The sequence below is a fragment of the Mus caroli genome, unplaced genomic scaffold (genome assembly GCF_978045245.1).
Source record: "Mus caroli unplaced genomic scaffold, Mus_caroli_1 scaffold_5, whole genome shotgun sequence".
NCBI lineage: Eukaryota > Metazoa > Chordata > Mammalia > Rodentia > Muridae > Mus > Mus caroli.
The window spans coordinates 23,696,028-23,719,307 of NW_028227260.1; the positions used below are offsets into that span (position 1 = coordinate 23,696,028).

The 23,280-nt window shown below is 35.5% G+C and overlaps 1 long non-coding RNA gene across 1 annotated transcript; it reads left to right on the top strand.

The window, feature by feature from the left end:
- Positions 1 to 9,971: 9,971 nt before the first annotated feature.
- On the top strand, positions 9,972 to 19,896 carry LOC147004505 (uncharacterized). Its single transcript, XR_015047072.1, has 3 exons — positions 9,972 to 10,057; positions 13,770 to 13,886; positions 19,829 to 19,896. It is a non-coding gene; the product is annotated as an uncharacterized LOC147004505 (long non-coding RNA).
- Positions 19,897 to 23,280: the final 3,384 nt, after the last annotated feature.

The following is a 23,280-nucleotide window of genomic DNA, read 5'->3' on the forward strand; positions in this document are numbered from 1 at the left end:
TAGTCATCTATTGCTTCTGGCTCTTACATTCTCTGTGCTTACTTCCCTAATGAACACTGAGTCTTGGAAGGAGGGTTTGTAATACAAATGTTCTATTTAGGACTGAGCATTCTGAATTCTCTTGTTTCTTCTCTCTTGACCAGTTGTGGGTATCTATGTCAACTACCATCTACAATAAATACGAGCTTCTCTGAGGAAAATGAATAATGCATTAATCTGGGAGTATAATGGTTTAATTCTCTGTCCATTTAGCATAATAGTAGTAGTAGATTCTTCCCTAGGATCTATGACTTATCATCCTGGAAGATTTTAGCCTGACTACAGCACCAAGTACAGGCTTCATCTTATGAAATGGAATGCAAATACAATCAGAATGTTGGTTACTGCTGTAATGATTATGCCAGTACTGCCCCAGTGTGAACATTGTGGCAGGCCAGATATATATTGAAGAGTTTTTAAAAAAACATCTTAGCTTTGTTTCATCCCCAAACACCTCATTTGATACTGTCATTATAACATAAATCTGTTATTGCCAGTAAAACAAAGCACTCTTCAGAAAGATAACCGGATCAAAATATTTCAGAAATGTAATTAAGCTACAAAAATGAACAATTAATTCGGTTCACCAAAATATCTGAAGGGAGAAAACAATTTATATATATATATATATATATATATATATATATATATATATATATATATATATATACACACACACACACACATATGTGAGTGTGTGTGTGTGTGTGTGTGTGAAATGGAAATGAACCTATCTCCCTATGATGGCTAAACACTATTTGTTCAGAATTACAGTCTGATTAAGCTTTGGGCTGCATTAGAAACACAACACCATATTCATTAACTTTGCTTTCTAACCCATTTCTCAGTAACTTTGTTGTTTTCTTTACAATCTGAAGCCCCTGGGATATTCAGAAATGAGAGAGATTCTTAACAAAATTTCAAATGACTGGGAACTGATAGACACTAGATGTCTGTGTAAAGTTGTGTGTTCTAAAGGTTTTTCTTTTCATAGCTGCTGTCTGTGTCAGAGTCAAAGACATTGTGAGAAGCAGTTTTTGTTTTTATATCGGATGGGTACATTTGGTTTCAGTTCTTTTGAAGAACTATACAGTTGCATGAATATGAAAATGAACAGGGAAAGATTTTGATCTTGTTTTCATTTTATATCCATATGTATATGAAGAATCTTTTAAGTTGATGTCTAACGAGTTCTTTTTTAATCTCTGTCTTTCTGAAGTCATATAAGTGACTATGCAGATTGGTAGATGCCCACTAGTATGAGGAGGAGAATTAGATATTATTTTCAAAGAAGAATTAATTTAGAATTGAAATGTTGTGAGACTTTTCATTTGTAAATTCATCATTAAGGAAATTTTTTCATGATTCCCTAATAAGGACAGATGGATTCTAAATTTTCTTTAACACATCAATGTTCTTGGATTCTGTGCTAATGAGGTCATTAGAATCAACATTGTAAACTATCAGTGCTTTGAATTATGCTTTGTCTGCTTCTAAAGTCTATATTTCAGAACTATAATCAAGCTTTCTAATGTGTCAGATGAATTTTTGTTTTATGGTGGCAAAATGTCTATTCATCCGTATTCTCTGGTTTGAATTATTTTTTAAAAATCACTTAAACCTTCAGTTAGTAGTTTATAACCAAACCAAATCTCAATGGAAGGTCATCAACTTTCTGAGATGAATTTTCAAAATTATACTAAATATCTGATTCTACAAACAGCAGGATTTAGAAACAAAGAACTGAATAGTCAAGATAGTGAAAACTTGTTTAGTCAATAGCATGAACATTATGGAAAGAAATGTCTTCTGTAATCTCACATAAACAGTATGTTGATGTAGTTTAGTTTAATGGTAAAGAATTTTACTCCTTGAGTATAGCTTATGGTTCTTTACAAATATTGATACTTATGTATGGATGCACAGTGTCTGTATTTATGTAAAAGAATGCTGTGTAAACTTCATGCCTCATGACTGAATAGCTACGCTAACACTGAGAGTACAGAGTAAGAAATAGAAGGCAATTTTGTTATATCTACTGACATTATTCAAGAGGACCAATATTAAAGCATTCCATCATATACACACATACATATATTGTAACACAAAGGCACACAATGTCAACTATGTGTTTTATATGCACACATGTTATGTAGTATCTATTTCATAATATTTTGTATATAAAAAATATTAAGATTTCAAAGTTAAGTATATGCCACCTTGATCAGAAAATGCAGCTATCAGTATTTAAATGATATTATTTAAGATTCTAAATCACCATAAAAAACAAAATTAAGAAGTGGGTCCAGAGCATTATAAATAATAACTGCACATAGACATAAGCATCTGTCCATATAATCTATATGACATATATCTAATGATAAGTTTTGACAGGGATTTCTGTGTCCAATCACAATAAAATATTGGGGCAGCAGGAGACCTGTGATTGGACAGGGAAAAGGGAGGCAGAGCTAACAGTTGCAGAGACAGAGACCATCTCAGGGGAGAGGGGAGAGGCCAAGATGGAAGCAGACAAACAGGAAGAAAAACCTGAACCAGTATGGCTTTAATTGATAACAGGTAGTTATGATATTAAAGGATAGAATAATTATGATTATTTGTCTAATCTAGGTGGACAGCTTTCATCATTATCAATTGGTTCTCAAATTATTGCATTGGCAACTTGTGAACTGATAATTTATTGATGCACAAATCTGTTTGGTTAATTATAAGCTTCTAGTATTTTGTTTCTACTGAGTTGGTGGGTGTTGTGATAGCAGACCATGGGGTAGACAGTCACTGTGGGGGCTAGCTAGAGAGTTGCAGATGGCAGAAGCACAGGAAGCCTGCCAGTCCAGCCTGGCTGGAAAGTTGGAGGGCAGAGAGTGGCTGGAGCAGGAAAAGTTGGCAGTTTCTTTATTAATATTTCCCACAACAATAAATATATATGTACGTATTACTAGGAAGATAAATAAGATAAAAATACTCAGAGAAGAAAATTTAACTTTAATAACAGGGACATGAGTATATTGTATTACAAAAGTAAGCAATGTGAAATGATTGGTACCAAAACAGTTTATGTAAAGGCAACTGAACTTAATTTCACCAAAAGAATTTCACATTGATACACAAAATTAAATGCACAAACAAGTGATTTAAAACCATGTTGCAGGAAATGTTAAAAAATGGTAACATACCACATTATACCCTAGTAGTCTTGGTTTTGCTGCCTCCATGGCTAGCCCCATGCAGCGACTGATAACATTCCTCTTGCTGCAGATTCTGTTCACATTCACAGCCATCTGTCTCCTGTGGTCAGAGGTCCCAAGTCTCAGTAACCCAGTAAAATCAAAACTCTAGAGGCTTGTAATTTATAATTCAGATTTATACCAGTAAATTCTCACCGCACAAAATGTCCACACAATTTACTCAGAGCTAATTGATATTGATATAACCTGCCCACCTAAATAAAACAAATTGTCCTGTAATTATCCATCCCTATATGAGATATTCATAGCTACCTATGGCTATTTTTATAGCCACCTAGAAGGTGGATCATTTTTCTCTGCTTCCAACTTCCTCCCTTCTATCTACCTGTCCTGTGTCTCTGTCTCTGAAACTCTTATCTCTGCCTCCCTTTTCCCTGTCCAATAACAGGTTTCTTGTATTAATATTTAAATTAACTGGGAGGAAATTAGGCTACAAAGACATACACAAAACTATGATAAGGGTACATAAACTACAGAGGTAGTAGATGTAATGATCTTGATGAAGAACAGATGGAAATTATCCCAAATTTTCCTCCTTAAAAAGGAACACTTTATGGGCCAAGAAGATGAATGGCTTAGCAGGTCTTTTCACATAGTCCTGCAGTCCCTGAAATCTATATGGTGGAAGGGGATATCTGATTTTCTTGTGATGTACAATGTGGATTGTATAAGTATAGAGACATATTATGCATGCAAGTGTGTATACATACACATACAAATATGATTTTAAATAAAAGGAATATTCTTTTGACAAATAGGTAATACTGCTATATATTTAAGTTACTGAAAAACAAGGTAAGCCAGTGGGCATGGTTGCTTATGTCTATAGTTCCATAATTCAGGAGACAGAGATAAGCAAATCTCAAAGTTTGGGGCCAGCCTGAGCTATAGAATGAGTTCTAGGACAGACGGATATGCACAGAGGATCACTATCTTGAAGAACAGAAACAAAAACAAAAACAAAAAACAAAACAAACAAAAAAACAAAAACAAAAGAAAAACAAAAGGTAAAGTAACAATGGAGAATAAGTCTTCTTTAAACTTCTTTGAAAGAGCATAAAACACTTTGAAAATTATGCTCATAGAATACCTCAGTAGATTCCATATTAAAAGAAACTATAATATTTTGTGGTAAGAAGAATATGATGCAAAACCCCAGTTTAAAATTTGATTTTTCTTCTAATTTTTATCATGCATATATATATATATATTAATATTTATTACATGTCAGAAACAGTAAATTTATTTTTGATCATAAGTTTTGTTATGAGATGCTTTAAATTAGTTGGAATCATTTTGAGTTTTCAAGTCTTGTTTTTCACCATTTGAAAGGCCTACAAAACAGCAATTTGTCTAGAGGTATTTTGTTGTACTTCAGATGCAAAACACTTCTGATTATCCTTCCTAGTCCTTAGTGAATGATGAGATGTTCTACTCTGATCACTGGGAACAATATTTATCCTTAACTATCTCTTTGAGGTCACCTCCATCCTTGACTGTATGATACCCAAATCTTGAAACCATCTTCCTACATATTTCATTGAGGTGAGAACAACAACTCAGTTAGGAGAAAATCTACCCAAATTTTTTCATTTCTAACTATGTGATAATTTTACATATTTCAAAATAGAAAAAGACAAGTTTGAGAAAAAAACATGAAAATTAAATATACACCAGGATAAGTGGGGCATCAAGACTGCAAGAAAGGTTGATAGACTTTAACACAAGCATATAATCAGGCCTTATATAAGAATATAATCAGGAATCAGGGAAATAATTACACCTTAGTATCTACATTCTTGCCTTTAGTCAACACGTGTTAACGGACAATCCCAAGTATAAAATGAGGACAAGAGTATGCAGTGATGTGATACAAAATGTGCATTCTACTGAAACAGCTGAACAGAAAAGAAAGGAGAAAGAAATTTCAAGAGAGGTGAATAGAAATTATGTAGCAACCTTCCAAAGAAAAGATCCTGTCGCTTTGTAATTTCTAAATATTCATCTATCAACTTGTTTTGGTTTTGTTCCATGTTAGTTCAAATCTAAGAATCTAAAGATAGAGAATTTTCATGGAACCCTGCCATCCATATATGACATGGATGCTGCACTGCTAAATACACAGAAGCTGTGGATATCTGTACAGGACTGGGCACTTAAACATCCCACCATGGATATAGGATGTACCTTTAAGACACAACACATTCCTGGGGAGCTAATTGTGTATAATGATATCTGGAAGTCACTGTCACTTTCTCTAGTGATATACCCACTGGAGAAATTGATGGGAAGTAATTCAGAAGGAAAATAAAGCGGAATACCAGAGTGTATTGGAAGTAAATAGAATTATAACACATTGTATGGCATTGTCAAAAAGAAGCAAAATAGAAAAAAATATTCTCATCAAACCCTTACAATCTGTTTTTCCTCTCTTACTTAAATAACATCAACACGAAATTTCATGTTCAGTCTAAGAGTGCGGCATTCATACTTGATTTTTTTCTACTACACTACCTATAGGAATTATGTTCTGGAATAGAACTTATTATTTTTTTTTGTTCATCTTCCTTTTTAAAAACTATTTTTATTTTATATATGTCTTACTTTTCTATTGCTGCAACAAAATACCAGGCCCAAGAAAACTTATAAAAGAACACATTTACCTGGGAACTTGCTGACAGTTCAGATGGTGAGTCGATTACCCTCATGGCAATGCACATGGAAGTAGACAGGAAGGCATGAATGGAAATGGAACAGTGGCTGAGAATTTACCTGTTTAGACAACAGTCATGAAGCAGAGAGAAAGAAATTAACTGGGAATGCTATGGTCTTCTAACTTCAAATATGCCATAAACTCACAGGAAAGTGATGAGGTAACATGTAGTGTACAGGACATTGATCACTGAGACCATTTCCAATGTAATGTTGTATGCATTTTCTAGAAAAATTTAGACACCTCAAGTGGGAACAATACTTTTTTGGCTTGAGGAAACTCTTTTGTTACTGTGAATTGTCTACATACTTGTTATCACTGAGCTGAGGCTTAACTGATATCCTTTGAAAAATTCATACAGTTTTCTCACTTCTGAAATAGCTAATATAATCCAATTACATTTAATGATGTTTGTATTGTGAGTATATGTCAGACAGACACACACACACACACATGCGCGCGTGCGCGCGCACACACACACACACACACACACACATACACACACAGAATATACATGTTTCTGAGGGTATGCATGCACAAGTCAGAGAAGGTTGTAACATGATGTTCTCTCTCTCTCCTCTCCCCCCCCCCCACCTCTCTCTCTCTCACCAACTTTTTCCCTGAGGCAGGATCTCTCAGTGTATCTGCAGCTAGTCTAGGGACCAGGAAATCCCATTGATTCCTCTGTCTCTGCCCTCCACCCCCACCAGACACATACAACACACACATTGCTAGGGTTATAGGAACACAGATATTCCAGCCACAACTTTTTAAGTTGGTTGCTAAAGTTTTGAATTCAGATCTTTTTGCTTAAGCAGTAAGTTTTCCTACCCACTGAGCAATCTTCTCATGCACGTATTTTATATTCTTGTTACTTTAATATTCTTTATAATAACTTCTCATTGCACATAGTATATGGTAAATACATACATGAATACATGCATAAAATATAGTGATGTGACAAGATACCAGAGGCTCATGTTTGTTGAGTATACTTTACCATTTACTTAAGTACTGAACTTAGTCAATGATATTTTGTATGAATAAACAGAAAGATACACCTAAGCAGACCCTAAAGTTATTAAAAAGTAAAACTTAGCAATAATGCTTGGAGACTACTCTGACTAAAAAAATATTCAATTTCTACAAACTTAGTAGAACAGTCTGTCAATTTATATAACCTATGTTTGATGAAAATAAGCAGTCTTCTAGTGTACATTATTTACTTTCGGTGTTACTAAAGAAACATTTTATTGTATCTGATGATCAACCAAATAGTAAGCACACAGTCCTGATAAGATGGCCATTTGCAGAAATTACCCACTAAAAAAAAAGTATACACAGTTACATTCTGAAAATTGGAATATGATTATGTGTTATTTGGTCTTCTGAAAGCTTACCATGCCTATTGAGGTTTGTCTTTTCCACTATGAGATCTCCAGCTTCAAAGAAATTGCAAAATGACTCCTTGTCCCCTAAGATTCCAGATACAGTGCAGAAGCAATTGTTTAGAAAATGTCTTTCTAAAATTGAAGATGACCTGACAACTGCAAAGTCATTGCCAACTTCGTTTGGAAGCACATCATGAGAAGGAAGCACATCATAAGAACTTTGTATTTTTCTGCATCTTATCTTTTAACTGTGGTTTATCTTGAGGTAACACTTCCTCCTTTTGGTTTGCATTCAGCTTGAAATAAAACCAGAGCTGCTTTCTCATTCAGTAGGAATGAGAAATAGAGTTTATGTAAGTTTTCTCTGCTTCAACTGCTAGGCACCTGTGACCATTCCCCACCCCTTTTTAATTTAAACTAATGGATTTCTGCTAGTGAAAAGAATTAGATGTCAGTCACAAACTATTAGCATAAAGAAATAATTAGGTTTGGGCCTTTGCCATCACTACATGCATTACTTACAAGTTTAACCTAAACTATAACTTTGGCACTTTTAAATATATGGGGCATATTTCGACCCCCAATGAAAAAGCATTATGGGGCAAGTTTCCACCCGCAATGAAAAACCTTACTGAGTTACACTAGTTATCTCTAAAATCTAAGACAAAAAATAAGGAAGTCTAAACTACTCAAGAGCTTTAAAAAGCTAACAATTGGGGAATTGAGGCAGGAAATCAAAACTTGGCAAAGTCCAGTGGTGGAGATGAGTATTTTTTGTTTTAGTTGTTTGGTTTGATTAGGTTTAAATTGAGGCAGGAAATCAAAACTTGGCAAAGTCCAGTGGTGGAGATGAGTATTTTTTGTTTTAGTTGTTTGGTTTGATTAGGTTTAAATTCCAGTTAATACTCCAGAGATGACTGACCCAGTAACTGCATGGTAAATAGAACAAAACACAAATACACACAGATGCACACATACATACATAATACAATTTATTCTTGTCTGCATAACTCTTCTCATTTCTTGTACTTATTCATACAGCCCCACCTAAAGACAATCTCCATCCAAGTTACAACAGTTCTGTAAAGTAACCAAGACAAAAAGCTGATATCTCAGTGGAATAACTAAGAACAAATGTGTCTGTTATTTGTAAACTACAAGAGGAAAACCAGTAATTCACATATTTTAATTTTGTTTGAATGCCTGATCCAAGCACAGTCCAAGTGCAAGGACCTATCCAATATTGTAAGGAGCTAAAATGGTTGAGAGAAATTCATGTTTTAGATTTATTTATGTAATCAGTTTACATCCTGATATCAGCCTTCCTCTTCCCCTAGCACCCCCTAACACAGATCCTCCCCCATCCACCATCCTCTTCTCCTTTGAAAAGGGGGAGTCTCCTCCTGGTATCACTTTCCACCCCTACCTCCCCACTCCTCCACCCCTCAACCATCCCACCCCTAGCACATCAAGTCTCTTCAGGACAAGGCACTTGCTTTCCAATTCATGCCAGACTAGACAGCTTAGTCAGAAGAAATGGATCCACAGGCAAACAATAGCTTTAGGGACAGTACCTACTCTACTTGTTAGGGGACCCTCATGAAGACCAAGCTACACATCTGCTACACATGTGCCTAGGTCTAGTCCATATTTACTCTTTTATTTGTGGTTCAGTCTCTGGGATCCTCCAAGAGTCTAGGTTAGTCGAATCTTTGTCTTCCTATAGAGTAATTATCCTCTTTGGGTGTCCCAATTCTTCCCCCAACTCTCCTATAAGATTCCCTGAGGGCTTCATCTAATATTTGGCTATGGGTCTCTGTACATCTTTTCATTGGCTGCTGGGTAAAACGTCTCAGAAGACAGTAATGCTAGGTTTCTGTCTGCAACCATAGCAGAGTATCATTAATAGTGTCAAGGATTGGTTCTCCCCTTTAAGGATGGGTCTCACGTTGGGCAGTCATTGGTTGGTAATTTCCTCTTTCTCTTCTCTATCTTTGTCCCTACACATGTAGGCAAGATACAGTTTGGGTTGAAGGTTTTGTAGGCAAATTGCTGTTCTTATCAGTCCAGTTCAGGATTCATATCTTACACTGCTAGAAGTCTCACTAAGTGTCTCCCCATAGATATCCTGGACCCTCCCACAGTCCCAGGTCTCTTGCACATTCTAGAGTTGCTGCTGTGCCTGCCTACCACCACTCTCCATTCTCTCTCCCCTGCTCTCCATACACCTGCTTCCCTGTGCCCCACTCCCCTCCCCACCCCTCTCCTTCCTAGTTCCTCCCTCTATCCACCTGCAATATCTATTTTATTTCCCCATCTGAGTGAAATTCAACTGTCTTCCCTTAGGCACTCCTTGTTACATAGCTTCTTTGGGCTTGGTTTGTAGCATACTCATCCTGTTGTTTATGGTTAATATGCACTTAAAAGTGAGTATATACCCCCCTGTCCTTTTGGGACTGGGTTACCTTACTCAGGATAATATTCTCAAGATCCATCCATTTGCCTTCAAAATTCATATCCTTGTTTTTAATAGAAATCTATTTTTCTAGACATAAAACTTCAGAACCATCACCTAGAGGAGTTTGAAGATACCCGGGAAAGAAAAAGGAAACAAAGGAAGTGACTGATTCGGGGTCTAAACCAATGTAAGTTAAGGGCTCCCTCCTTAAGATGAATGTGCATGAAATATAACCACAAGAGACAATATAATACCCACCAATTGCAATATAAAAATTGTCTCAGGTTCAGACCAACCCTTAGGTGGCACATACAAAGAGCAGACAGAAACAATTGAAAACTCTGAAAATTTCACTGGTACCAGATTTGCACAAAAGGGAAACTAGAACAATTTTGAACTCTGAGTCTAGCCAGAAATCTTTCCTGCTCATATAACTGCATGAGTAACCATAGCATTAGGAGGCAAGGTATTTGAGAGTATTGTTCTCTCTTTTACGTTGCTGGGCATCAAATCCATGTTTTGCATATGCAGTCTACCACTGAACTATACCCTGGTTCTTGAGTTTTTGAAAGAGACACTCAGTTTAGGCTGGTCTTCACATTCCCAGTTATCCTAGGGTAGCTCCAGACTTGTGGTTCCTTATCCTTACTACTAGAGTTAATGAGCATTCAGGGCTGTCCTCAATGATATGGGAAGAGAGGCTTTATTGAATTATTTAAAATGTCAAGGATGCAGTGTGAAATTACTCTAAACTAAGAAACATTTAAAAAAAAGCTGAATCTCAAAAATAAAGCAAATTAAATACATAGATGCCTCCTCTCAGACAAAATAGGTCTATGGGTTGCCAAAGACCTTATAATGGTTTAATTATTAAAATATTTGTTGTTTAATTTCATGAAGGACAATAATCTGATTTCATTAAATCCATTCCTCCTCCTTCCCTTCTAACTACTTCTATACCACACTTATTCATTTCACCTCCTAACATTATGTACTCTCTTTTTTTTTGTTGAGAAGCTATAAGAAACCAAATTATTTTTATATACCTGATATATGTGTATACATATGTACACACACACATATATATATATATTTGTCTATATAAACACATATGTCATATTATATATACAAAGTATATTATGTGTATATTATGCATTATGTATTAGATTATATGTATATAACATATAAACATATGTATATAATGTATATAAACACACATGTACATATAAAGAGAGAGAGAGTGAGAGAAAGAGTTTAAATAAAGTTATGGTCCTTGAGCTGACAATGTTCCTCCAAAAAGCCATAATAACAAAACTCTAATATCAGACATAAGAAAGCTTTCATTTAGAGTTGTTGGTCAGAGGACTCAAAGATTCTGCTGAAACAATATAGGTTATTGGTGTTGCCCCTGCTTGCCTCCCAGAGGTTGAAGGTAAGACCATATATTGCAGAAGACATAATGTACTTCAGACACAGTACTTGGAGAATTCATGTTGGATTTGACCTGAAAGCCTCCTTTCTTTTTTTTTTTTTTTTTATATTACGTATTTTCCTCAATTACATTTCCAATGCTATCCCAAAAGTCCCCCATACACCCCCCACACACTTCCCTACCCACCCATTCCCATAATTTTGGCCCTGGCATTCCCCTATATTGGGGCATATAAAGTTTGCAAGTCCAATGGGCCTCTCTTTCCAGTGATGGCCGACTAGGCCATCTTTCGATACATATGCAGCTAGAGACAAGAGCTCTGGGGTACTGGTTAGTTCATCATGTTGTTCCCCCTATAGGGTTGCAGATCCCTTTAACTCCTTGGGTACTTTCTCTAGCTTCTCCATTGGGAGCCCTGTGATCCATCCAATAGCTTACTGTGAGCATCCACTTCTGTGTTTGCTAGGCCCCAGCATCGTCTCACAAGAGACAGCTATATCTGGGTCCTTTAAGCAAAATCTTGCTAATGTATGCAATGGTGTCAGCGTTTGGAAGCTGATTATGGGATGGATCCCTGGATATGGCAGTCTCTAGATGGTCCATCCTTTCATCACAGCTCCAAACTTTGTCTCTGTAACTCCTTCCATGGGTGTTTTGTTCCCAATTCTAAGGGGCATAGTGTCCACACTTTGGTCTTCATTCTTCCTGAGTTTCATGCGTTTAGCAAATTGTATCTTATATCTTGGGTATCCTAAGTTTTGGGCTAATATCCACTTATCAGTGAATACATATTGTGTGAGTTCCTTTGTGATTGTATTACCTCACTCAAGATGATGCCCTCCAGGTCCATCCATTTGGCTAGGAATTTCATAAATTCATTATTTTTAATAGCTGAGTAGTACTCCATTGTGTAAATGTACCATAATTTCTGTATCCATTCCTCTGTTGAGGGGCATCTGGGTTCTTTCCAGCTTCTGGCTATTATAAATAAGGCTGCTATGAACATAGTGGAGCATGTGTCCTTCTTACCGGTTGGGACATCTTCTGGATATATGCCCAGGGGAGGTATTGCTGGATCCTCCGGTTGTACTATGTCCAATTTTCTGAGGAACCGCCAGACTGATTTCCAGAGAGGACTGCCTTTCATAGTATCAGAAGGTGTTGTGTATGCTTACAAGGATGGAAGCAACCAATTGTCCTTACCAGCTATGAGGCCTATGAACCACAATAATGACCAGCACAGCAGGATATCTCCAAACATATAGTGGTTTTGGTTATAATGAAGATCTTCCTGTGTACTTCATTTAGAAAGTGTTTGATTACACCCTAACCATTCCTGGTACTACTACACCAATGGGCATATCTTGCTAGGCTGGTCATCATTATAAAATACCTTTCATTATGGATGTAGTATTAAGTGAAAATGAACAAATACTCTGAAGCAAATGTAAGAGATAAATTCTCATCAAAGCCATACAAACCATGCCAAGATGTACATTCTGAACTGAAACAAATTTTAAATTAAAATATACTGAGTGCTAATAACAATAATGGAATAAATATGACCAAGAAAATAATCAATGAGGTCAGTAGAAAAGGTACATAAAAGACAAAGAGATAATTGACTATAACTAGGTTAGGTGAAGTTGGTAGAGGAGTTGTTAAATTAAACCAGGGGAAAATGGCTCACAAACTATGGGTCTCATGCTGGACTTATGATTTCAAATATGGATGCAGGTAGAAGTAAGTGTGGGAGACAAAAAGAGCATCTCACCAAAGGTGACACTCTATGAAAGTGTATTTGAAGACCACTAATCTGGAAGTTAACCTTGTGTGTATGCAGATGGCTAAAGGTAGGATGTTAATTTCCTCATGTAAATTAGAAGTGTAATTCAAAAGCCACCCAGATATGTCTACTTCTTTTAAGATTGCTAGAAATCATATTAGGTATTTGAACTTGGAGATTTTATGGACACACACATACAAACATACACACACACATAGTGATTTCCATTAAGTCGATAAAGTTATACTGTTGCAATAGTTCAACAGTTCATCATGGATTACTCATAACTACTTCCAAGAGCCCCTGAAGTGTATACTGAGACTCCATATTTATGCTGCTTTTCTGATCCCTTCATGGGACTTCCAGAGTATCTTATGACCTAAGAAATAAAGTATAAATAGCAGTCTAAAAGAGAATCCTCTCCATCTGTGCTTCAGCAATCACCTCAAAATTACTACTATTTGTCTGTTATTTTATTGGACCTGGTATAATCCAATTCAACCTGGTTTGGTTTTTGTATGCACATTTGTGCTCAATGTCTTTTTGTTTATCTTCATTTTTGTTAATGAATATATTTTAAAATTTTATATTTGTTTTCTGCATTTATATCATTATACTAATTATTCTCTTTATTCTTAATAAAACACTATGTGAGGACCAATGGTATCTTTTATATTGCAGCAGTAAGCATTCTGAGATTTCATAATTTTTGATTTATTGATCATTTTTTGAGAAGAAGGATTTGAGATAAGAACTCATGTATCCCAGGATGTTCTGGAATTTGCTACGAAGCTACAGGTAACTTTGAATTTCGAATTATGTTTCCTCTATTTTCTTATTTCTATAATTACAGTTACCACATCTGTGTCAGTTACAAGTTTTTTATTAAATAACAAAAACCTTCATATGTGATTAATGTACTTTTATCATTTATATTATTATTGAGACATAACCACACATATAAGAGTTTATTATGATTGTTTTCTGAAATAAAACAGAAAAAATACAAATCTTCAATATTTTAGAATCTATTGAAGTAATCTGGGACATATTCCAAATGAAAAGAGTAAAGATTTCTCTAATATTTGTCAATGTATTTATAAAAATTTTAGCTCTAATATATATAAGGGTAGTTTTCATATGGAAGACCAGACAATCATGAATGGCATTTTCTCATTTATGAATAAATCTCTCAGTTAGTTGTTCATTCATAAATGAAGAAATTTGTAAGCCATAGATGTGAAATAGATCCATAAAAAAGAAAACCTCCACTTCATATTTCATGAATCAGAAGATTAGTTATACTTCTATTACATAAGAAACAGCATGTTAAAACTTTAGCAAAGCTGCAAGTCTTTTTGAAAACTGTCAGACAAGTAAGAAAATTAAGTAAGTTGAGGTAATTGAGAGGAAATATCAGTAAAGGACAATCCATAGTTGCTTGCAAAAATATAAGCTTTCAGGTTCATTAATTCGTACTCTATGGACTAATGACTATAATAAACTAGAAATGAATCAATTTAAACAAAATCAAACTTCTGTTGGTAATAGAAGTAAAAACCTAATGCATAATAATGAACAGATGGCTATCTCTGCCTTTGCCATCACTTGTTCTTGCTCCCCAATGTCTAATATATTGAATCCCTCATTTAGAATAAGCAAAAAGAAAAAAGATACTTCAGTTGTTCCCAATAATAGGATGATATGCATAAGAATTCTGAAATGCTTAAAAAGAAAATCCACAAACTTGCTGGTAGTGGCACATATTCCATGAGACTTTCTTGATGTAAAGTATTAAAATCTCATCTTTACACTAGAAACACAAAGGATTCTAATAAGAATACAGTTCAAGAGCAACAGGACTAGTTTATTTAAAAAGATCAGGTGTGGAAGGAGACAGAGAGAAGTACAGAGGGTCAGGATTTTGAACTGAGGTGTATAGCAGTGGGGGATGGAAAACTGAAGGTAGCCAATAAAAGTCCCAGTAGTCAGGAGAGCAAGAGGATCCCAGGACCCAAGAGGGATGATATCGGCTGAAATATCCAACAAAGGCTAGATAGAACTTGTTGAGACCATATCCAGTGGTAAGGTATGGCCCCAGTTTGAGGGATAGAGCCACCCACCGATCTCAAAAATATTGACCCAGAATTGCTCCTGCCTAAAAGGAAATTCAGGGACAAAGAGTGGAGCAGAGACTGAAGGAAAGGCCATCCAGAGACTGCTCCACCTGAGGATCCATCCTAAATGTAGCCACCAAGCCCAGTCAATATTGCTGATGCCAAGAAGTGCTTCCCAATAGGATGCAGATGCTTACAGCCAACCATTGGACTGAGCAAGAGGACCACAATGGAAGAGTTATGGGAAGGACTGATGGAGCTGAAGGGGTTTATAACCTCATAGGAGGAACAACAATATGAACCAACCAGATCCCCCAGAGCTCCCAGGGACTAAGCCACCCATAAAAGAATACAAATACAGGGACTCATGGCTCCAGCTGTATGTGTAGCATAGGATGGACTTATCTGGCACCAATGTGAGAGGAGGCCCTTGGTCCTTTGGAGGGTCCATGCCTCAGTGTGGGGGAACGCTAGGGCAGGGAGGCAGGAGTGGGTGGGTGGGTTGAGGAGCACACTCATAGAATCAGGAGAAGTAGGATGGGATAGGGAGTTTGTGGAGGGGAAACTGGGAAGGGATATAACATATGACATGTAAATAAATAAAATAACCAATAAAATATATCATATAGTTATCAAAATGTAAAAAAAAACAAAAGTTTTCTATAAAAATTTTTGTTACACTTTTCTAGTAAAGAATGTAGGTTAGGAGCAATAAGACTAGTCTAATTTTAAAACACCCACACATAAAATGTTTTCTACAACTTTGTTATACTTTTCTAGTAAAGAAGGAGAAAGAATGAGGTTGGAGATGGCTAATGAAAATTATGGCTACATGGGGTGAAAGGTTATATAGAAACCTACTACGTTATAAACTAACTACAACATTTAGTATAGAAGATTTTGACGTGAAGTACCCTGTGTAATTGGATAATGCTCCTCTCAGAAAATATGTTTTAAATAAAAATCTCAGTGCTAGAAGTGAGATACATTTTAATGAGTTATTGTCAAACGAGGTCCCAGAGGCTCCAAATATATACTATTATTCTTTGTTGCACACTAAAATTCGGTGGTTAAAAGGGCAACTAGTTCTGAAATTACCAAACACTTCAAATATAGGACACATAAGAATCAAGTTGGAACTCAGCCTCATTATTCTCCCTGCTTGTTGTGTTTTGTAATATACAAGAAGGGCTAGTTATTCTTTTGGGGGGAAAAGTCCATCAATTTTCCTACCCAATGGTGGGCTCCTTGCAATACAATACTGCACTATCAAGCAAAATATGCAACTTGGTGTATAAGTAGCATTTTTGAGTAGGGTGTATGCAAGGTAGTCTTAACTGCCAAATTGGCACAGCTTAGGATAGCCTGGAAAGAGTCTTAATGAAGAATTATCTAGAACAAGGTATCATGTGGCTATGTCTGTGGGGAATAGTTTTTGTGTTAATTGAGTGTGGGCAGCAGTGTTTCATGGTCCAGTTCCTGAGCTGTGTAAAAAGTGAATAAAGCTAGCTGAGCATAACAAGTAAGCCATCAAGGACAAATTCTTTTCTTTGCTCTTGATTGTTGACATATGTAACTTGCTAGTTTGAATTGAACAGGTATTTGTTCACTAGTATACATAACACTAGTCAAGACTGCCAAAATGTGGAAATGAGCAAAAATGTCTATAAATGGATTTAGGTAAAACATAACACATCCAATACAACAGAAATGTAATGATGGTATACTATCAATCACTTAAGAGTTGGTTTCTCAACAGTGAAGAAATAAGATGTCAATTTTATAATGTTCTAACCTGTATGAGGGTAGCTTGAAGAGTATAGATTTGGCATCTTATTTCTTTAGTCATGAGCAGTTAATTAGGAGGCTGGTCTGCAACATCTGTCCTCTGTACCATCTAACCCATGGCACAAAGGTGAACACACTTCCTAATGCCTTTCCTTCACTCTTCATTCAATTAGTTTTTATTTCTAATCGACTTTAAAGTTTCTACAATATTATATTAGTTGTTGCTCATTCTTTTACTCTTCTCTTTTCCTTTGCTATATTTTGTTGTGTGCTTTAATTTCTGGGAAAGAAAAATGTCCACGTTAATGACATCCTCCCATATTTAAAAAGATAATTTGATAGATATGATATTTCATCATATTTTCTAGAGTAAATATCTCTACTTTCAAATACCTTCTAAAACAGAGAAGAATTTATTTACTTCCTCCATGATTCCTAATATGGGAAAAAGTAAATTTGAGTGACTCCATTTACATATTCTATAAAGGGAAAGGGATATTCCTTTATACATAATAATTTGTTTCTTTGTATTCTCTTTAATTATATTTGAAAGAAATGCAATTATATATATATATATATGCATATATATAGGCATATATATGTATATGCAGAATGCAGCCTAAAACTGAGTTATGCTCTTTTTTGTCATATATAAACAATCTATCACCTTCCCAGAATTTCAGTTCATTTAGATCATTAACTGCCTCTGCTCTTTTCTTCAAGTCACATTGATTATACAGTCACAAAACTGCAAACCAATGCTCATTTAAAAGATTCATTTATAGATATAATGATTGCTCTGAAACTTTGTTCTTTTACTCCTCCACATTAATATTAATATTCATAGATTCTGTTTATGAGAATATTCAGCCAGCCATCATTAATCATTATCTTAATCTTCTAGTTTCTGTAATGTGACAAGGCATATTATTTTGCTTCACCACAATTCTTCCTTTATGACATCTGGAATATATACGAGTGTCTAAAGACTGCAATTGCATATAAATCTGTAGTTATCACAGAATGCATACTACTTTAAAAAGGACTATAATTTAGAATAAAATGAAATAACATCTGTCTCGTTGAAGCTAATTAGGAATACAACAACTTCTCTATATCAACCACTGTGTGACTTAAACTCATAAAATTACATAATTTCTGATTCTTTTGAAACTCTCTACCTTACAATTACTATTGCCTTATTTTGTTATGTTATAACATAACATAATCTTATGTTAATTCCCTTGAAGGAAAACACTAGGGCATCTACACTCTCATATTAACTTGGTAGGGTTACTGTAAGGAACTACATCAAACTGTATCTGAGGACAACAGAAATACGTCTCCCATAATTGACAAGAATGAAAATTTGAATAATAATGTCAACAAGTCTATGTCCCTTCTATACATCTTCCTGTATTACATTATATCAGTGTGTTCCTTGATATTTAGTCATGTCCAGTTCAGTCTTTGATGATATTATTACATGGTATTTCCCCCTTGATTGCCTCTGTGCTTGTCCCCTTTTTACAAAGACACAAGTAATTTTGGAATATGGCCCACCCGAATGAACTCTAAACTCTAAAGACACCAATTCTAAATATGTTAAACTTATAGGTATTAAGGAATTCATACTTCAACATAACTTATGGGGTTTTCTACTTATTTTTCTAATGCTTTGATTAAAACATTGTGGCCAAGGCAAATTGGAAAAGAAATCATTTAGGTTGGATTATGATTTCAGAAGGTTAGGTGCAGGATGGCAAAGTAAAGGTAAAGCTGTGTGCTTACACCTGGATCCACAACCTTAAAGCAGAGAACAAGGGGAATTGTATGAGACTCTTGAGACCTCAAAACCCACTCCAATGACACACTTCTTTCCACAATGCCACATCTCCAATCCTTTCCAAACAGTTCCTCTAACTGGAGGCTTAGTATTCAAATATATGTGCCTATAAATGTCTTTCTTTTATTTAAATTTTAATATTTTTTATTACATATTTTCCTCAATTACATTTCCAATGCTATCCCAAAAGTCCCCCATACCACCCCCCACTTCCCTACCCACCCATTCCCATTCTTTTGGCCCTGGCATTCCCCTATATTGGGGCATATAAAATTTGCAAGTCCAATGGGCCTCTCTTTCCACTGATGGCCGACTAGGCCATCTTTCGACACATATGCAGCTAGAGACAAGAGCTCCGGGGTACTGGTTAGTTCATCATGTTGTTCCAACTATAGGGTTGCAGATCCCTTTAGCTCCTTGGGTACTTTCTCTAGCTTCTCCATTGGGAGCCCTGTGATACATCCAATAGCTGACTGTGAGCATCCACTCCTGTGTTTGCTAGGCCCCGGCATAGTCTCACAAGAGACAGCTATATTTGGGTCCTTTCAGCAAAATCTTGCTAGTGTATGCAATGGTGTCAGTGTTTGGAAGCTGATTATGGGATGGATCCCTTGATATGGCAGTCTCTAGATGGTCCATCCTTTCATCACAGCTCCAAACTTTGTCTCTGTAACTCCTTCCATGGGTGTTTTGTTCCCAATTCTAAGAAGGGGCATAGTGTCCACACTTTGGTCTTCATTCTTCTTGAGTTTCATGCGTTTAGCAAATTGTATCTTATATCTTGGGTATCCTAAGTTTTGGGCTAATATCCACTTATCAGTGAATACATATTGTGTGAGTTCCTTTGTGATTGTGTTACCTCACTCAAGATGATGCCCTCCAGGTCCATCCATTTGGCTAGGAATTTCATAAATTCATTCTTTTTAATAGCTGAGTAGTACTCCATTGTGTAAATGTACCATAATTTCTGTATCCATTTCTCTGTTGAGGGGCATCTGGGTTCTTTCCAGTACAACCACTCTGGAAATCAGTCTGGCGGTTCCTCAGAAAATTGGACATAGTACTACCAGAGGATCCAGCAATACCTCTCCTGGGCATATATCCAGAAGATGTCCCAACCGGTAAGAAGGACACATGCTCCACTATGTTCATATAAATGTCTTTCTTATTGCAACCACCACATTCCTCTCTCTATCTCCCTTAGATTTCTGATCATATCATAATGCAAAATATATTTACTCCAACTCCAAAAGTCCTCATATTCTTTCACAGTCTTAATGCAAAGTCCAAAATCTATTTTGAAACTGAAAGCAATCTCTTTAACATAACCCCTTGCAAAATAAAAAAAAAAAATGTCAATTCTATAACTCCAACATACAATGGCACAGAATATATGCCATCATTCCAAAAAGGGGAAATCTGAGTATAATGAGGAAATAATAGACCACTGCAAGACCAAAACCCAGTGGGACAAACTCCAAATCTAGTAACTCAATATCTGATGACAAAGACATTCTCCATGATTCCAGCTTGGTTGCCTGAAAAATACGTTACTCTCTTAAACTGGTACCATTCCCTATGTTCAACTTTCTTTGGAAGATATTCCATGTCTCTATCACCTCTAACACCTTCAGTCTCAAATGCATACCAACCTTTTACAGTTTCACAAAATGGCCTTATAAGGCTTTCATGTTGGGAAATCCCTACCACATGACTGACCTGAACAACTAACCTTAACCATGGAGAAATATTCCACAATCACTTTACGCATGGATTCTTCATGTTTAAGGTAGCTTAGAGTTTACATCTTGATCCCCAGCAGGAGGCAGAGCTGAAACCACTGGGAATTAAGCTGGTCTTTTGAAACTTTGGAGACCTAACCAGTGATACACCTCTTCCAAGACCACAGCACCTCATACAATAAAATTTACTACAGTAAGGAGAAAGATTTTATAGTACATAAAGTATTTTCAAATACATTTAGAATTATGAACACATAGTAGGTACTGAGAAAGTGTCTTCCTAATAACTAAGCAAAGTATAAGATCCTGGGAATAATAGGTATTAACTCCATACTAAGGTTTATATGGTCTTAGTATTAACTAAACTTTAAGTATTTCTTTATTTTAATTAAACTGAATAACAAATATAAAAGAATTTAAACTGAAACCCCTTACAAATGTAATTAATATAATGAATGAGTTGATAATGATATTTTAAATAAATTAATGCCTTTTAATCCTTATAGGTCACTTATAATTTCCCTTATCAGTATAATACAGTATTTCATATTTTCACTGTATTAATTTTTCTGTATTATGAGATGACTTTGAAATGTCTTTGAGGTAAAGTATATGGGTAAGTCTAAAAACAAACTATTCCAATTTCCTTTATACTGTAGGACTTATTTTTAATTAAAAACCCAAGCTTTAGTAAAATTTCACACACTTAATCTGTTAAAAATATAAATCAAAGAATTTAAAGTGATGATTCCTTAAATTTAGCAACATTTAACCTTTTTCTTTCAGAGAAATTTAGATAACTTTAGAGGAATTGACATGAGACAGGAATTACTCTGAGAGTAAAATGGAGACGTGGTTGTTGCTCAAATACTAGCTTTCTTTTTTATTTATTTATTTTTTTTTATTTTGGGACTCAAGAAGCACAGAGAATCATGAATAAAAGCAGAGGTTGCATGGAGATGACATAGCTGGAAGCTTATCATCTTGTTCACAGGCTCAAGATATGTCTCAGATAAACTCCTCATTTCTTAGCTTTTCTTCTTGCTGCCTGCCCTATTTCCTATAATGGCATATACTTCAGCAATACAAATATCAACACAGACGTAGCACTTCACCAAGCAGTGGTGGTGCATGCCTTTAATCCCACCACTTGGGAGGCAGAGGCAGCAGATTTCTGAGTTCCAGCCTAGCATGGTCTACAGAGAGAGGTCCAGGACAGCGAGGGCTACAGAAAAACCCTGTCTCGAAAAAAAAAAAAAAAAAGAAGTCGAGTTTCATATCTTCTAATAATGTTCTGTTTTCTTCGTAACTATGGCCGAATGTGTTGATGTGCCCCTTAAGATTCTCCACTGTCATGCCTTTCCCCCAGCAGCCACTTTTCTCGGCATCTTTTTGATCACTGTCACTATTCCTGTTCTACCTTCAGGCTCTAGTGGTATTTAACTGCAATGAAAATTCTTCAGTATCTTATCTTTTTCTGTATCTCTGCTCCCGTTCATATGCTAGACTGCAAATACATTTTAAACAGTTTAAAGGACATTTATTCTAACTGGAAAGCACACATTTCACATATAGTCATCTCCACTAAACAATACTTTATATAGGATATATTATTGATGTTATAAATATTTCATGGTATGAAAAATTTGCCAAAAATATTTGCCAGTAGCATACTAATTGATTTCACTGTTCCCCAAATTCTCCATGCTTTTCATACTTGCTTCTTCCCAAAAGCTCTGCCTTGGTTACTATCTCCAGTTTTTTATTTTTAATGGACTATCTGGTAATTGAAGTTATACAGTAATGTCTTTTCAGTTTGATTGGTTTTGTGTAAGCCTTATATGAATTTTACCTTCCTTTTTGTTTTTCTTAGGACTGTGAACTATGTTCAATTATCTGAACACACCATCTATTTCAGTACAACCATGAATGACATCTTTTTTTTTTTTCCCAAGTTCTGGAAATCAAAAATAATGATAGACTAAACATTCATGAGCAGAGATTTATTTGGACATATTTTGACACCATTGATGAAGGAGCATTATTATGTATCACATGTTGAATAGCATTTCTCTTTTTTAGGCAACTTTTAAAGTGGGTGAACCATTTGTGTCATTATCAATAATGGAGTTCTTCTTGATCTGCACCCTTGCCAGTAACCAGGGTTGTCAGTGCTTTGATGTTCACCATTTGAATAAGTATGTGATGGTATTGTTTATTTCTGATTTTTCCTAATGGCATATTATATGGGTCATTTCTTCATATACTCATTTATTGTGTGTGTACATTTAATGATGAGGTCTCTTTTAGATGTTTGACTATTTTGTTTGGTTCAGGTATGTGTTTGTGATTTTTTTAAATAGTCTCACTCTGTAGCTCAACATCGCCTGAAACTTTCTCTGGCAATTTTCTTGCATTAACTGCCCAGTAGCTTGATTTGCAAACTTGAACCATTGTTACTGGTTGTTTTTTCACATATAAAATTTATATTAGTATTTATTGGTGAGTTTTAAGAGTTCTTTGTATAATTTAGATAACACTATGTGTTTTGAAATACACATATTTTGCAAATGCTTACTCCAAGTCTCTATTTTGTCTTCTCATTCTGACAATCTAAGCAATGATAATTGCTTGCATTTTTCTTGAAGTTAAGATTATGAGTATTTCAATTCTTGATCATGATATTCATAATGATATCT